Here is a 17,710-nt window from a genome sequence, read left to right on the forward strand (position 1 = left end):
CAAGTCTTGTGGGGGACTTCTGGGAAAGCTTGTGCTTTCCTAGTAAAGAGCCAGCCATGACTGGAGCTTCCCCTTTTCTGTTCTTCCTGCTTTGAATATGGGTGTGATACCTGGCGCTGGGGCATCCACCTATTGACCATGGGGTGACAAGCATGAGGAGAAGGCCAAAAGAATTGGGGTGATACTGTGCCCGAAGGAACCAAGGCCAGAGGCTGCCTACCTCCAGATATCTGCTTACATGAAAAAAACAAAAAACAAAAACACTTGTTTTTGCAATTTAAAATTGTTGAATCTCGCTGGTTCAAGCAATTTAAAATTGGTTTATCTGAACCTCATGGCCATTTGAAACTGATTAAATCCTTCCAAATTTTTTCTGTGTATATTTACTTTGTAAAAATATGAAATAGATATACTCCTTTGTAACCTGCTTTCCAGATGTACAATAAATAATGTGCAATTTTATACAATATTAAAATAAGATACAATATTGTAAGCACCCTCCCGTCATCTACTATTGTTCAACATTTTTTATTTTAATGACTGCAGACTATCCACTGCATGAGTGCAGCATAATGCATTTAATTATTCCTTTATCATCGGACATTCAGGTAGTTTACAGGTTAGCTGTTTATGTTTTTGAGGGGGAAGTTTGCTATTATAAACAATTCTATAGAAGATCCTTGCAACTAACTTGGAAACTTCTGAACATCCTTGTAATTACATTCCTGATTATTTCCTTAATTTTCTAGAAATGAAAAGACTGGGTAAAAAGTAACAAATAGCACATTCTTGTAAGTAAAATGATACACTTGCCTTTGGTTTTATTTCTGCTGTCTTGAGTAACCAGTCATTCATTTGTTCACTGTCCATTCACTTAACAAGCCCAAGAGGCCCATGCTGGCACTAAGGGCACTAAGGTGAGTAAAATGTGGTCCCTGTCTTCAAGGAGCTCATAATGGAACAGCAGAGACAGGCAAGACAACAGGCAATGACAAGACAGAGTAAAAGGAGTGACAATTGTGGTAGGCAGCTTCTAACAAGGTTCCTAAGGATCCCTGCCTCCTGGTATTTATGCCCTTGTGCAATTTCCTACCTGTGAGTATTGGCTGGATGTAGTGAGTTGCTTCTAATGAATGGAATATGACAAAAGTGATGAGATGTCACTTCTGTAATCAGGTTCAGAGGACTGTGACTTCTACCTCTCTCGTCCCCTCATTTGCTTGCTCTGATGAAGCCAGCTGCCATGCTTGCTTGATGGAGAAGCCTACATGGCAAGGAACCGAGGGAGGCCTCTGGCCAGCAGCTTTTGAGGAACTGAGGCCTCAGTCCAACAGGCTGTGAGGAACTGAATCCTGCCAACAATCATGTGAGTTAGGAGGTAGATCTTTTCCAGTTGAGCCTTAAGATGACCAGGGACATGGGCAAGCCGTGCCTGGATGCCTGATCCACAGAAACTGTGAGATAAGGAATTTGTGTTGTTTTAAGCCACTGCATTTTGGAGAAATTCGTTATGCAGCAATAGAAAACTAATACACAAGTGGAGCGGTACAAAGAAGCACAGTGTGCAACAGGTTCACATGCGACGGTGAGGCACCAAACCACTGTGGTGGGGAAGGGCTGCTTCTGGTAAGATTTCTGCAGGGAAGGCAGGCTTCCACTATGTTTTGCAGCCTAAGAAGGCATTAGTTGGGGGAAGAAGGGAGAGAAGGCATTTCCAGGCAGAGTTTGCAGAACAATCAAGCTTTGCGACCATTTCTCAAACCTGTTACCGGCTCACTTCTCATACCCTTGATTACAGGCAAATTTACTGTGAAATCAACAGAGCTTAAGCTTCAGGGCCCCTCACCTGCACAGACCCCTTCCAAAATCCAGGAAGGCCCTAGCAGTCTTGTACAGGTGAGTTTACATTCTTTCTCTTCAAGACGGCCTCACACTTAAGGCCCCGTCTCAGTGGATCTGCCAAGAACCCTTCCACTGCCCTGCAACCCACCCCTCTCAATCTACAGCATAGACTTACCAGCATACTTTTTGTATTTTATTTGGCTCTCTTTGAAAACCGTTTCTCAGCAGCCCAGCCTTCCCCTCCTGCCTTCACTTCCTTAACCTAAACAATCCAGGTTCTGTACTTTCCTCACAGGCCGTCTTCCCCTACTCTTTAATCATCTTTGCCGCTGTTTTTGAAGTCTCTCAGAGTTTTCCCTTAGGTAGTGGTGCCCAGAACGGATGTGTTTTTCTAAGCAGCAAGTCTGGCTCCTGACCAAATGGCCTCTGAGCAGGGCCACTTTGGGGCGGGGTGAGACTCGGGGACAGCCTCTCTGCCCTGTGTCACCCCACTCCTAATTTCAGAATGACTAAGATTCAGACAAAGAAAAGAAGAAGTGACTAGAGAGAAGGTAGAAGGGGCAATAGCAGAGTGGGAGTCTTGCTATTTCCCTAGGGCTGGGACTTCTCTTTTAAGATGCTGGTGGCAGTATTTCAAGATGGCGATGGTCTCCCAGTGGGAAGGGAACTGACATTATCCACGCCTGCTCTACACCATGCACATTGGTTTTCCAGCCGTTACGGAATCGTTACTACATGCCTGCAAGTTAAGAGTAAGACCCCCCCATTTTATAGCTGAAGAAGCTGAGGTTCAGGGATGAGAAGCAGTGTGTGCGCCTCACAGCCAGCAAGTGCAGGGTCAGGCCCAGCTGACTTGAGAGCCCAGGCTCCAGCTCCGCCTCATGACCCCCCATCCTTTATTGGTTCTCTCGGGGGCATATCACCTACCTTCAAGTTCTAGGTGAAAATTGGTGGGCATCGCAGCAAAACTCCACCTGGAAATAAGTTTAATAAGTAAAACGCGCAGGCAGGCTAAATCCTTATTTCTGGAACATCTGTTTAAATGAAGAAGACCCACCAGTGAGCTGGGAATCCTTCCGGGGCTGAGATTCACTTCTAGATAAAAAAAGAAAAAAAAAAATGCCAAGAGAAGGCAGGAGATGCAGGCTTCAAACCAGAAAACTAGAGTTGAGAGGCTGGACAGACTCTAGCCTGGAGATACTGAGAATAATAAGTAATGAGAACAATAACTACTGTTTATCTAGTGTTTAGAGTGCCATGCACTGTGCTAGATGTTTCCTATAGGTTGGTGCGCCTTATCATCACAACAATCCCACTAAAAAGGGAGGGTTATCATTCCTATTTTTAGGTAGGGAGCGTGAAGATGAAGACCTTATACACAGATAGGCAGTGGTCATGCAGGGGCTTGAACCTAGGTGTGTCTGGCCTCAAAGCCATTACTTTCAATCATTAGGCTTTACTAAGTCAGGGAGAATGGGAGCGGGAGAAATCTAGTTCCTGTGGTGAAGATAACATGGCGAAGCCGAGGTTAGCAAGAGCCATAACTTGGGTGTGGCATAGAGGTGGCTGGGGCTCCCCCAGACCCCGTTGTTGAGGGCGGCAGAGGTGACTCAGTGGATCCTCAGGAGCCAGCAGTGGAGTGCTGTGGAAGGTGTCAGCAAACGAAGCTCTTTGGTCCGAGTGGGTGGAGACAAGCAGAAGCAGATCTCACTATCCATTGACCTCTCTCCGGATTGGCTCAGAAACTTGAGGGGGAGGTGCTTAGGCCTCAGGGATGCTGGACCAGGAAGCTGGAGCTTGCTCATCCTCCTGGTGCCGCTGTCCCAGAGCACTGGAGTCACACACCTGGGTTTGGAGCCTGTGTCTCCTCCTCCTGAGACCTCGGCTTAGTGATTTAATAACTAGGAGCCCCAGTTTTCTGTAAAGTGAGGATAATCAGAGTATACATAGCCAAATAATAGATAATAATTGTGCCGTTGAGAGAATTCAGTGAGGTGATGGTTATGAAGGACAAATACAGTGTCTGGGATGGTGGGTGCCTGGTAAATGGCCGCCATATTATCGCCAGATTCCATCCTCAGTGGAGCCGGTGATGCTTTTTCTACTTTCTGCTTACTGTCACTGCCATTGCCAACTTTGGCAGGAAAATGAAACTGCATTCCAGGAAGGGAGTAAATTTAGTGCCTCTCTCACCTTTCATTTGCTCATTCTCTGAATATTTTTTATTGGTTTTATGGTTCACAACTCATTTCACAACTCTAATTTGTCTCATGCCTAGACTTTGTCATATAAAAGCAATAGATTTTTCAAGCTAGGAATTTTCTCTATGCTCTTTTGCTATGTCTCTTGCAGGTAAAACATTGGATTACCTATGGTTCATTGGTTAAAAACATCAGTGACCAATTCTGGTCTTTTTTTTTTCTCTGCTTTGTCTCCCCAAACCCACCTGTACACAGTTGTATATCTTAGTTGCAGGTCCTTTTAGTTGTGGGATGTGGGACACCACTTCAACATGGCCTGACAAGCGGTGCCATGTCCGCACCCGGGATCCGAACCCTGGGCCGCCGCAGCCGAGTGCACGAACTTAACCACTCGGCCACGGAGCCCAGCCCCTCAGTTCTGGTCTTAATGACAGCAGCAACAATGAAAATATGTGATTGGAAAGATATGGGATAGCTCACTGAAGAAAGAGCTGAACGGCGTCAAGGCTCAGAAAAAGCCCCCAGGGTAGCTCCAAGGATCTAGGGGGCAGGAAGTCTTGAGCATTCTCTCCAGGTACTATCAGATGTGTCTAGTGTTAATCCACCCAAGGCTAAATCCTTCCAAGGGAGCCTTTGATCGACCTCACTCGGTTTGTGCACCTACTCCCTTGTTCCAGGAAGGAGAGAGCACCTTGACTGAAATTCATAATGACTGAGCACACACGGGGGAGAGCAATGCCGGGAAGGTAGATGGAGGTGCTGTTTCTGGAAGAGGGGTAGATATACTGGGTGAGCACAAACAGCAGGTGTCCTCAACAAATACTGTTCTCTCCGTGTGGAAATATTAAGATTCAGAATTTTTCAATTGTTCTCAAATATGCAGAATAGTTGAAAGAATAAAACAATGAACACTTACATACTTTTTGTTCAAAATTCAACAATTGCTAACATTTTGCTACATTTGCTTTCATTTCTCTCTGCAATTTTTATTTCGTGAGCCATTTGACAGCTGCTGACAGCATGGCCTTTTACCCTTTAAATACTTCCTATATCTCCTGAACATAGCAACACTCTCCTACATAACCGCAATAGCATTACCACATCTAAGAAAGTTCATAAAGATTCCATAATATCTTCTAATAGCGAGTTCATGTTCAGATTTCCTCAACTGATACAAAAATGTATTTTAGAGATTTTTTTTTCAAATCAGGATTGAGTCAAAGGTCACTCATTGCACTTGGTTGTCGGGTCTCTTTATTTTCTCTTAATTTAGAGCAATTCTATGTTTTTGGATTTTTCATGACATGGACAGTTTGAAGAGTCCAGGCTAGCTGTCTTGTAGAAAATTTTACATTGTTTTCTCTCTGTATTATTATTATTATTTTGCTTTTTGCTTTTTGCTGAGGAACATTTGCCCTGAGCTAACATCTGTTGCCAGTCTGCCTCTTTTTGTATGTGCGCTGCCACCAGAGCATGGCCACTGACAGACAAATGGTGTAGGCCCACGCCCAGGAAGTGAACCCTGGCTGACCAGGCAGAGTGTGTCAAACAACCACTAGGCCACCAGGGCTGGCTCCGTCTGTATTTTTTACAGTACTTTTAAAAATTGTGGTAAAATATACATAACATAAAATTTGCCATTTTAACCTTTTTGTTTTTTTTAATTGGCACCTGAGCTAACAACTGTTGCCAGTCTTTTTTTTTTTTTCCTGCTTTTTCTCACCAAATCCCCCCCAGTATATAGTTGTATATTTTTTTAGTTGTGGGTCCTTCTAGTTGTGGCATGTGGAACACCGTCATCAGGTGGCCTGATGAGCGGTGCCATGTCCGCGCCCAGGATCCTAAGCGGTGAGACCCTGGGCCGCCGAAGCAGAGCGCGTGAACCTAACCACTCGGCCGCGGGCCGGCCCCTGACCATGTTTAAGTGTACAGTTCAGTGACATTAAGCACACTGGCAATGCTGTACAATCACATTACTATCTATTTCCAGAATTTTTCCAGCATCCCAAACAGAAACTTTGTACCAATAAACAATAAGTCCCCATTCTCTCTCCCCACAACTTCTGGTAACTTCTATTCTACTTTCTGTCTCTATGAATTTGCCTACTCTAGGTGCCTCAGCAAGTGGAATCATACAATATTTGTCCTTTTGTGTTTGGCTTATTTCAGTTAGTGTAATGTTTTCAAGGTTTACCCATGTTGTAGCATGTCTCAGAACTTCATTCTCTGCATTGCCTTTTTTTTTTCGTTTTTTTCCTGAAGAAGAGGATTTGCCCTGAGCCGACATCTCTTGCCAATCTTCCTTTTTTTGCTTGAGGAAGATTCGCCCTGAGCTAACATCCATGCCAGTCTTCCTCTATTTTGTATGTAGGCCACTGACACAGCACAGCCAATGACAAGTGGTGTAGGTCTGCAGCCGGGATCCAAACCCGTGAACCCAGGCCACTGACGCAGAGTGCACCAAACTTAATCACTAGGCCATGAGGCTGGACCCCTTCCATTGCTTTTAAAAGTTAATTTGTTAGAATCTTATATTTACTTTCTTATAAGACAACTTTTTTCACACCAAGAAATGTATTTAAATGTATTACCAAGTTTAAGAGAATCTGCCCAGACTTTTATACTGGTCAAGTGAATGAGAGCTAGATCAGTGAGGTCACAGGCGGTGGGTTAATGTATCACCAAACTGGAATAAAATTAACCTTCCATAACAAACATAGTTTACAGTTTCAAATGAATAACCACTGTTTTCTACAATGAACATTCTTTAAAAAATGTAGTTCCCTATAATAAAAATTATCCGCCTCAGGGTTACAAGTAAATACTCCTTGGAATTAGTAAAAGGAGTATTCCAATATTATAGCAAAGCTCTTTGCAAAATTATAATTTTGTCTTTTCAAAATTATAATTACATGTTTATAATTTTTATAATGACATGATTCAGAATTCATTTAGATCTAGCTTAAATTTTATGGTAACTCCTATGTAAAAATTCACCAACCTTCTCTCTCATCTTTCTAACGAGGGAGAATGGGTAATCCGGTGCTCGGCATTCACTAAAGCACATGGGATTAATAGCTTCTCATATTCTCATATCTCCTGATAAAGATCAGGACTTCAGGGTTTATCATGACTCTTTAAAGTATCTTTAAACTTGTACAAGCTTCATGGCATATATTCGATATCTTCATTCTTTTCTGATTTTTAATCACTTATATAGGTATGTGTCTGGCATAATTCTAAGCACTTTATATACATTTAATCCTCATACAACTCTATGAGATAGGGCTTTTTCTTTTCTTTTCTCTTCCTTCTCCTCCTCCTTCATTTGTTGTTGTTGCTGTTGTTGAGATAAGTGCTTTTTAAAATCTCTAATTTATAGGTGAGAAGATTGAAGCACTAAGAGATTACTTGACCTGCCCAATGTCACACAACTATCAGTGGGAAAACCAGAATTCAAACGGACACAATCTCTCTCCAGGGCTTTTGTTTTTAATCTCTACACATTCTCACTATAGGAAAATTCTAAAAAAAAATTAAACTTGACAGATATATATAACATAGAAATTAATAGTTTCCTTAATCCTATCTACAAGAAATATCCATTACTAACAGTTTATGTTTTAATTTTAAATCTAATTACAGAGCACACAGATAATAGCATTCTTCGGGGGAGATACAGCCGCAATTAAAAGCAAATATTGATCCACCATCTGGTTGCCAGGAAATTTTCAAGAGGCTTCAGTTTGACCCAACTCAAGCTCTGGAATTGGACAGGGATAAGAAATGGGGACGGCTCAGCTTGGTCGTGGGCAGCTGGCAATGATCCCTACAGCGGGGGGCCGCCTGAACAGGAGGGGAGGCAAGAGTGGGAGCAGGAGGCCAAAGTGGGTCAGACTAATGCTAAATAGGGTGAAAGCAGGGTCAGAAACCAGGTATCCCAGATGAGTCCATCCAGAAAGTATGATCCAGCACCAGTAAGGCGAGTGGCTGGTCTGTGGTCTCGTGTTGCCCATGAGGACAGTTCACAGCTATGTGGAATCCCAAGGCTGTGCCAAGACAGCTGCTACTGGACATGCGTGCAATAAGATTCTGTCTCAAGTGTGTTGATCAAAATAGAAAGGCATCCTAGTAGAGTGTTGGACATGGCAGGAATATGACCATGAGTGGGAATCAGGCATCCAGAAATGGTTAAAGTGGGGGCCACTGTAGACAGTACAAAAATGGGTATACACAATGGCCCAAGTCAGTGGTTCTCAAATGTTTTGATCTCAGGATCCCTTAACACTCTTAAAAATTATTGAGGCCCCCAAGAGCTTTTGTTTATGTTGGTTATAGCTATTAATATCTGCTCTTTCAGAAATTAAAACTGAGGGGCCGGCCCCGTGGCCAAGTGGTTGGTTTCGCGTACTGTGCTTCGGCGGCCTGGAGTTTCGCTGGTTCGGATCCTGGGCGCGGACATGGCACCGCTCGTCGGGCCACATTGAGGCAGCATCCCGCGTGCCACAGCTATAAGGACCCACAACTAAAATATACAGCTATGTACTGGGGGAATTTGGGGAGAAAAAGCAGAAAAAAAAAAGAATATACAGGCATATATTCCATTAGCCATCAGAGCAATGACATCATCACATAGTCTCTGGAAAACTCTATCACACTTTTCAGAGAATAAGAATGAAAAAGTAAGTTACAGAGTTAGTAGTATTTTAAAAGTAATTTTGATTTCACTTACCCCCTGATTGTGTCTCAGAGACCAGACTTTAAGAACCACCGGCATAGATAATATGTAGCATCTTACGTTTGTGTAGTACTGTATAGTTTACAAAGTTCCTTGAATCAGGAATAGTATTCTTATTCCTTTTTTTTTTTTTTTTTTTGAGGAAGATTAGCCCTGAGCTAACTACTGCCAATCCTCCTCTTTTTGCTGAGGAAGACTGGCCCTGAGCCAACATCCATGCCCGTCTTCCTCTACTTTATATGTGGGACGCCTACCACACCACGGCTTGCCAAGCAGTGCCATGTCCGCACCTGGGATCTGAACCGGGGAACCCCAGGCCGCCGAGAAACAGAACGTGCGAATTTAACCGCTGCGCCACTGGGCCGGCCCACTTAGTCCCATTTTATAGCTGAAAAGCACGCTGCTGTGGAGCAGGGGAGGTACCAGGCCGTCCTGCCCCTGAAGAGACAATGCTGAGATGGTGTCCCGGGACGCTTCACTGCAGCGATTGCACTTCCCAAGCTTCCCCTGGTTTCTGGGACTTGGCCTCTGCTACAACATTTGGCAGTCTGCTCTCGGCTTTCTCTCTGCCAGGGGGCTGATCGTGTCCACAGTCCCTGGAAAGCTGTAGAGCTGTCTAGGACTCCAGACGTCTGGGAGGAGTTAAAGGTAAGAACATCATATGTTCAGAATTCCATGTGAGGTATCCTAATGTAATCATCAAGTCAAGATGGAAGGGTCTATGTAGAAGGCAGAGATAGTGGGAAGTGAGTATTTCAATTTTAGTGTCATACCTTCTCACTCAGGTTTCAGCTCAGGAAACAAATCATTCTAGGTGTTTTAAACAGAAAGCAATTCATTTCAGGAAATTGGGTGCTTACAAAATCTTTGAAAGCATGGAGGAGAGAGAATCAGGAGGCCAACTCTGGAATTACTGATTTCAGGAACATACTTCTACAACCAAGATTCGGGGGTCAGAAAGTTAGGATTGGATAATTCTGCCCTCACAGCTGCTGTTGCTACAACTGCCTTTCAAAACTCATGGAGCTGGAGACTAGAAACTGAAATACTGCTGCAGAAAACCCCCATGCCTCCAGTGATGATCATTTTGGCCAGCAGAAACAGCCAACGTGCAGGAAAAAGGCCTCTTTCTCATTTCTATCTTGCAAATCTTACCGAAGGGCATGTAATTGACAACACCCAGTTTTCATCCAGAACCCTAGCTGTAAGGGAGCCTGAGAAACGCCATCTTTAACCTTCCCACCTCCGCTGTACAAGAAGGCTCACTAGAAGGAAGTGGGAACGCTGCTGAGCCGCAGCTGAACCTATTCAACACACTGCATTTCTGACTATGGATTGATTGGAATGTGAGCTCCACGAGGGCAGAGGGTTTTGTCTGATTTGTTTTCTGCTGTGTCCTCAGGGCCTAGAACGTTACAAAGTAGTTGCTAAATAAACAGGGAGACACACATCAAAACGCATGTTTCCTTGGGAGTTCTTTTGATGAACATCAGATAGACAACAGCAGTAGCAACAGGTCTAAGTTACTCTGACAATGGCTGGGCTCTATGTTGCCTCCCTTGAATCTCCCTGAGCTCTATGACTGCTTTGACCAATAGACTAGGATGGAAGTGACTCTGTGTCAGTTTCCAGGCTGGCATTGAGAAAATGACAGCTTTAAAACTTGTCTCTATGGAACCCTGAGCTGCCATGTAAAAAGTTCAACTACCTTGATGGAGAGACCATATGGAGAGGCTCTGAGACTACATGGAGAGGGGGCCAGCTGAACCTCGCCTTTTAGCCATCCCCATTAAGTGCCAAGCACATGAGAAAGGCTGTGTTGGAGCCTCCAGACTAGGCTAGCTGCCAGTTAGAATACCCCCCAACTGACTCTGGTTGATACCATAAGGAAGAGAGGAATCACCCAGCTGAGCCCTGCCCAATTCCTGACTCAAAACTTGTGAAAGCGGCTGGCCCCGTGGTTAAGTGGATAAGTTCGCGCACTCCGCTTCCGGGGACAAGGGTTTCGCTGGTTCGGATCCTGGGCTCAGAGGGACACGGCACCGCTCATCAGGCCACGCTGAGGTGCGTCCCACATGCCACAACTAGAAAGACTCACAACTAAAATACATACAACTATGAACTGGGGGGATTTGGGGAGAAAAAACAGAAAAAAAAAAAGAAGATTGGCAACAGTTGTTAGCTCAGGTGCCAGTCTTTGGGGGGGAAAAAAGAGTTCACGAAATTAGAAAAGAAACAACTTGTGACATATAACACAGTGGTTGTTTTAAGCCATTGAACTCTGGGATAGTTTGTTATGTAGCAACAGATAACCAGAATACACTTCAAGTGTGGTCTTAGTAAATACACTATGGTAGGGATGCAGAAAATGTCCTATTTATTTCCTCCACTACAGTTTTAATCCTGTATACATTTCTATGAGGTCTTCCTAAAACACTTGAGTTTTGATCAAGAATCATTCTCTATAAAGCAAGAGATCTTGGATGTTGCCAAATGATACTGATTTGTTGGGGAAAAAAGATGAACAATAATAGTGACCATGTGGAAAAGATGCCTGTGGGTAAAGTGAAGATAATATATTCAGGAGACTAGAAATGTTTTGCTCTGAAGATAGCAATGGTTACTGCGTATCTTGAAAACGTGAATTTATTCCACACCAAAGGTTTCTTGCTGGTGGAAATTTGAACAAAACCGTGAGAAAGACTCTAATAAACTCTACGCAGGGCCAAGTAGGCAAAAAGTGACCCACATGCTTATTATAGCAATGAATAGATTGTTATAGATTGCTTTTTTAAAAAATTAATTATTGTGGTAAAAAAGATATCATAAAATTTATTATCTTAACCATTTTTAAGTGTACAGTTGAGTAGTGTTAAGCATATTTACAGAGTTTTGAAACAGATCTCCAGAATCTTTTTTTTTCCTTCTTTTTAGGAAGATTAGCCCTGAGCTAACATCTGCTGCCAATCCTCCTCATTTTGCTGAGGAAGACTGGCCCTGAGCTCACATCCGTGCCCATCTTCCTCTACTTTATATGTGGGATGCCTACCACAGCATGGCTTGCCAAGCAGTGCCATGTCTGCACCTGGGATCTGAACCAGTGAACCCTGGGCCACCGAGAAGCGGAACGTGCACACTTAACTGCTATGCCACCAGGCCAGCCCCTCCAGAATCTTTTTATCTTGCAGAACTGAAACTCTATACCACTTACGCCATTCCCTTTTGCCCCCTCCCTTCAGCCCCAGTAACCACCATTCTACTTTCTATATTTACGAATTTGACTACTTTAGGTACCTCATATAAGTGGAATCATAAAGTATTTGTCCTTTGTGACTATTTCACTCAGCATAATGTCCTCAAGTTTCATCCACATTGTAGCATTTGACAGGATTTCCTTCTTTTTAAAGACTGCGTAGTATTCCATTGCATGCATATACCACATTTCGTTTCTCCATTCATCTGTTCATGGATATTTGGGTTGCATCACCTCTTGGCTATTGCAAATAGTTCTGCTATGAACAAGGGCATGCAAATTTCTCTTTGAGATCCTGTTTCCAATTCTTTTGGATATATACTCAGAAGTGGGATTGGTGGACCATATGGCCATTCTATTTTTAATTTTTTGAGGAACCGCCATACTGTTTTCCACAGTAGTTGCATCATTTTATAATCTCACCAAATGTAGATTGGAGAGGCTCAACTGTCACGTCTATAACAAGCTATTGCTTTAAGCACAGTAGAGAATAGAAACGAAATCCAGACCATTATACTTCAGATATATCAATCAGGAGAGTTTAAATTGATATTTGTTATAAAACATTGATGATATACTCATTAATTCTTTTTTAATGGAAATATATAATTCAGAGGCCTTATTTTTAGACAGTTTTAGTGTAATTAGGCTTGTGTTTTGGTTTACATTTCGGCTTTTGTTCAGAAAGATCTGGTTGTAATATTTTTGGACTATTTTAATAGCTTTTCTTTTGTGTTAAATTTTGAATGAAATATTTCAAATCTACAGAAAAGAATACAAAATAACATAACAAATATCTAAGTACTTACAAGCCAGCTTGAACAAAATCGTATTCTTTTTTTTTCCCTGCTTTTTTTCTCCCCAAATCCCCCCAGTACATAGTTGCATATTTTAGTTGTGGGTCCTTCTAGTTGCCAGCATGTGGGACACCGCCTCAACATGGCCTAATGAGTGGTGCCACGTCCATGCCCAGGATCTGAACCTTGGGCCGCTGAAGCAGAGCGTGAAAACTTAACCACTCGGCCATGGGGCCGGCCCCACAAAATCATATTCTTGCCATATTTCTTTAGATATGTCCCCAGGAATAGAGCAGTAGGGCAGGAAAAAAGCCTAACAAACATTTCCACTCCTGCTGACTGTAACAGCAAGCAAAAATGCATGAAATCAGAGAAAAGAAATTAGTAAGTAAATGAATTCATATTTGGCTGTTGCTCTTCCTGTAGTTTAAGAGGAACATGGTCCAGTAGCTCTGAAGTCAGACAGACCTGGATTCAAGTCCTGGGTTTGCTTCCCTCCAGGTGTGTGGCCTAGAGCAAGTTGCTCAACCTACCCCTGCCTCCATTTCCTCATCTGAAAATGGAGATAATCATAACAACTCCCAAATTTGCTGGAAAGATTAAAATAGAAATATGAGCTCTTATATACTCACTATATACAGTCAGTGACACATAGTACAGCTTCAATAAATATTAGTAATTACTTGTTCTGTTTATTGAGCACCTACTATATGCCAGTCACTCTTCTGGTGCCGAGATTCAGCAGTGAACAAGAGAGATAAAGACCCTCGTGGAGCTTACTTTCTAGTGACAGACAACAAGGTAATTTCAGGTAATGATAGGGACCATGAAGAAAAGATAAGATATTGGAAGGGGGTGCTACTTTAGACAGGAGACAGGAGGTCATCTGAGGCCTGTATGAAAACTTCAGAGGTGAAATTTAACTGAGCAGCAGAAGGAACCATGCATTGGAAAGTCTGAGGAAGAGTGTTGAAAGAGAGGGAACAGTATGTGCTTCGGTCCTGAGGTAAGAAAGCTTGATTTGCACACAAAGCAAAAAAAAAGAACAGGATGACAGAAGCTCAGTATGTGAGGAAAAGGGAGGCTGGGTACTATGAGAGTTAGGAAGGACAAGCCAAGAAGGGCCTAAGGAGCATAGTAAGGCGCTTGGACTTTATTCTTAAGGGACCTTGAAGATATTGGAGGGTTTTTATTGCTAGTAGGTACAGCACTCTTTGCTCTGGGGAGGAATTTGTGCGTGTTCCGGTAGCTCTGTTTTAAAACTATGTGTATATATATGTCGTAGGACTAACTTTTCAGGGGATACCACATCGGTTACTCACGGGCTCCCCCTGGTGGAGTTGATGGCTTAGCTTGCATGTTTTTAGATTAACAAAAGCAAAGTAAACCAGCAATTTATCCCCCACTAAATGAGCAATTTATTTTCTCATTCAACAAACATTTATTGTGCACCTACAATGTGCCAGGCTTTGTTGTGGTGCTAAAATACATCCATGAACAAAACAGACAAACATCCGTGCCCTCATGGAGCTTACATTCAGGTGTGTGGAGTGGAGAGAGAAATTAAACCAAGTCGACTAGCAAATTATTGGATGGGATAAATGTTCTCAGAGAAAAACTAAGCAGGGATCGGGGCCAGGAATGCAGAGAGAGTGCTTCAATTTAAAATATAGTGTCAGGGAAGGTCTCATTGAGAGGGTGACATTTGAACAAAGATGTAAGGAGGTGACAGAGTGAACGATGGAGTCACCTGGGGGAAGAGCATCCCAGGTAGGGGGATCAGCAAGCACAAAGGCCTGATTCTGGGTGCAGGCTTGAGGAACAGCAAAGAGGCTAACGTGCCTTGAATGGAGGGTTAATAGAGTAGGAGATGAGGTTAGTTGTACCAGGGGGTGTCAAATCTTGAGGGTCCTGCAGGCAATGTAAGGATTTTCTTTTTTTTTTTTTTAAAGATTTTTATTTTTTTCCCTTTTTCTCCCCATAAGCCCCCCGGTACATAGTTGTATATTCTTCATTGTGGGTCCTTCTAGTTGTGGCATGTGGGACGCTGCCTCAGCGTGGTTTGATGAGCAGTGCCATGTCCGCGCCCAGAATTCGAACCAACGAAACCCTGGGCCGCCTGCAGCAGAGGCCGCGAACTTAACCACTCGGCCACGGGGCCAGCACCCGTAAGGATTTTCATTTTCACTTCAAACTAGGAATCCACTGGAGAAGCAACACGATCTGATTAAGGTTTTAACCAAAGCCTGCTCCTGTTGTGTTAATAGGTTGTGGGAGGGCAAGAGTATAAAAAGGGCAAACAATGGACAAAAAAGGGTATAAAAAGCCACACAATGACTGTGGCTTGTACCAACAGAAGCAGCAAAGAGTCAGATTCTGGATAGGTTCTTGCAGGCAGATGCTGTAGAACTTGCTGTTGAATTAGATGCTGGGTGTTAGAGAGAAGAGTCAAAGATCATAATAAATGATATCCTTAGTAAATTCTTGTCATAGGGAGAGGTGATCAAAGAATATCCACCAAAAATGTAGGAAAAAAAGTATTTTAGAGGTGTACCAAACAGTTAATAGTGTGTAATTTTCCTGGATTTTGTGTTATTTGTGAAATTAAAAAAATCTGTAATTTATGATTTCTCATTCTAAAGATTCATTTTTATAATGAACATTGTATTTGTAATTCTGAATTTTCTTAAAGAGGATCCTCACATGAATAAACTTCAGGTCCCTACAAAACCTGACTTCAAGCCTGCTCCTTGCCCATATTTGGGTAGTAATTTAAAGTTAATGAAGTATTAAACATTTTTGTTTCTGATAAAATTATTACATAAAACGATGTGCACGAAATAGAAGTTAACTGTAATCTCAACACAATACTAGGACTAAACTAATACTAGAGATAAAAACATCACCTTGGGCTAGCCCCTCCCTGGTGTCTTCCAAAACTTCCCACCCATTCTTCCTCCTACAGTTTTTCTAAATCTACCAAATGCATCCACCATTTCTCCTCACGTCCGCTTTGGGGAGGCAGGGATTACTCTCCTCTTGAAAAATGAGCGCTTAAGTATTTTTTACCGGGGCTGCTTGTGCCTCATTAGCTCCGAGGTCCGGGCGCAGCAAGAACCACGCTACCCACAAAGGCACCACCAAAGCGCGGAGCGGGGCGTAACCAGGGGCGGGACTCCCAGGTCGGCGGAGCGGGCGGGGTCTACGTGCTGCCCCGCCCCGCCCCGTGTGGCCTGACGCATGCGCTCAAAGGCTTCTGGTGGATCGAGGTGTGGATTGTGAGGTGACCCTGGGCGCTGACTTCCGGTTCCTAGGGATGCGCATCCGGGTCACGTTAACGCCGCGGTTTCCTCCGCCCGCTTGCTTTTGCTGTGGGTTTGCACTGGTCCCTATGTCCTGCTGTGGGGCCCCTGCCGCCTTTGGGTGAGTCTCCGTCGCCGACCGGGTCTCAGTGCGGCCGGTCGAGAGCAGACTGTAGGCGGACGGGTCGAGAGTTCTGTCCTGGTCCTTGTGGGTCGGGGTTCTCTTTGCCTGTCCCTTGTCCCCGCAGTGCTTCCCTCACTTCAGCCCTTTCCCTCACGCTGGCCTCGCCTCTTTCACCTCAGCTTAACCTTTCTCATCTCCGCGCACCTCTCACCTCGCTGCTTTTCCTCAGCCTGATGCGCCCCTTACAAGCCTGGGTTTCTTGCCTTTCTCCTCAGCACTTCCCTCAGCCACTGCCTCTCCGTCTCCCTCTCCTCTCCCTTTAGTACCTCTCTTCCCCGACCCCAGGATCTCGCTGTTCTTCACCCGGGCAGGACGGCGCACCTCCTCTTTGGGCTCACCCTCCTCCACTGCGAAACTGACCCTGTCTCTCTGTAGACTCCTAGGTCATCTCCCCCAACTTTCCTCACCTTTGACCCCTACCCCCTCCCGCGACTAGTAGGTGACTTTCGTGCTTTGCCTGGCGTTCTCCCGCGTTTTCTTAGCTAGAGGAGGGCTTTGCCAAAGCCCCGATTCGGGAGAGGTTTTGCCTGGAGGCTCTGGGTTGGACTGAACTCTGGTAGCTTCCGTAGTTCGGGAACAACAAAGGCGTTCCCAGTTCTTCGCTGGAGCACAGTTTTGGGGGCTCTCACTAGAGCGGGCTAACAGGTGGCAGGCGCACGGGACTGCTCGCGATTGGGCTTGTGTGATCTTGTTAATTGACAGGTCATGAGGACGTGCTGTCATTTTGGTGTTCTCTTTCCCACGAGAATGGAGGTACACAGCTGAGGCAAAAATGCGGTGTTCTAGGACGATCAACTCTGTTTTCTGCATGGGCTTTACTTCTAGGACAATTGCTATGACAGAGGACAGAGTTTCTTGGGAGATTAGCCTCAGATTTATAAGCTTATTGCCAAAAATTTTAGCATGTTGTAAGTGAAACGTTTTCTGCTAGAGTTCACTCTGGTAATTTTAAAGTACGTTTTCTTTAGTTGAACTCTGCATATGGATCTTTATTCTCGCCTCTTATGCGTTGTTTCTTCATTTGTACTGTGTTGACAAGTTTTCCGTTTTTCCTCCTGTTTCTTCATAAGGCAGACATTACAATACTTTACTGTTTAGAATAGTCTTCTTTTATGTTTTTCTTTACTGTTTCCACCTTAGTCTTCAGACCATCTTTTTCTCATTTTGAGGCTTAAATTTCTTTGGAGGCTTTCAGTCATCTCTAAAATGAACGGATTGGATTTAATAATGGTTAGTGTCCCGTTTCCCAGATTTTGTGATCTGAGGCATATTTTGAGACACAGGGTTGGATAATTTTTATTTTTGTTTTTCCGATGTTTATGGTGTGTGTCTAGCATTTGATTACAAATGTTTTTGTGCAATTGGTCTCCGTACTCATATAAATTGTGCTCTA

At 43.7% G+C, this 17,710-nt stretch overlaps 1 protein-coding gene and 1 long non-coding RNA gene across 15 annotated transcripts in view; both read left to right on the forward strand.

Moving 5' to 3' along the window:
- The first annotated feature begins 1,798 nt into the window (after positions 1 to 1,798).
- On the forward strand, positions 1,799 to 15,557 carry LOC139045340 (uncharacterized). The gene is made up of 3 exons (XR_011503521.1): positions 1,799 to 1,896; positions 8,928 to 9,429; positions 11,716 to 15,557. It is a non-coding gene; the product is annotated as an uncharacterized lncRNA (long non-coding RNA).
- A 462-nt stretch (positions 15,558 to 16,019) lies between these two features.
- EYA3 (EYA transcriptional coactivator and phosphatase 3) overlaps positions 16,020 to 17,710 on the forward strand; it is a 101,088-nt gene continuing 99,397 nt past the window's right edge. For 3 of the 14 annotated variants that reach the window (XM_014853614.3, XM_014853615.3, XM_070510600.1), the window contains exon 1: positions 16,117 to 16,254. The gene's annotated coding sequence lies outside the window, so the exon portion shown is untranslated. Of the gene's footprint in view, positions 16,255 to 17,710 lie in introns of all 14 variants that reach the window. The other 11 variants (XM_044770165.2, XM_070510599.1, XM_014853612.3 and 8 more) reach the window with 9 other exon arrangements.

The sequence above is a fragment of the Equus asinus genome, chromosome 5 (assembly GCF_041296235.1).
Source record: "Equus asinus isolate D_3611 breed Donkey chromosome 5, EquAss-T2T_v2, whole genome shotgun sequence".
Classification (NCBI taxonomy): domain Eukaryota; kingdom Metazoa; phylum Chordata; class Mammalia; order Perissodactyla; family Equidae; genus Equus; species Equus asinus.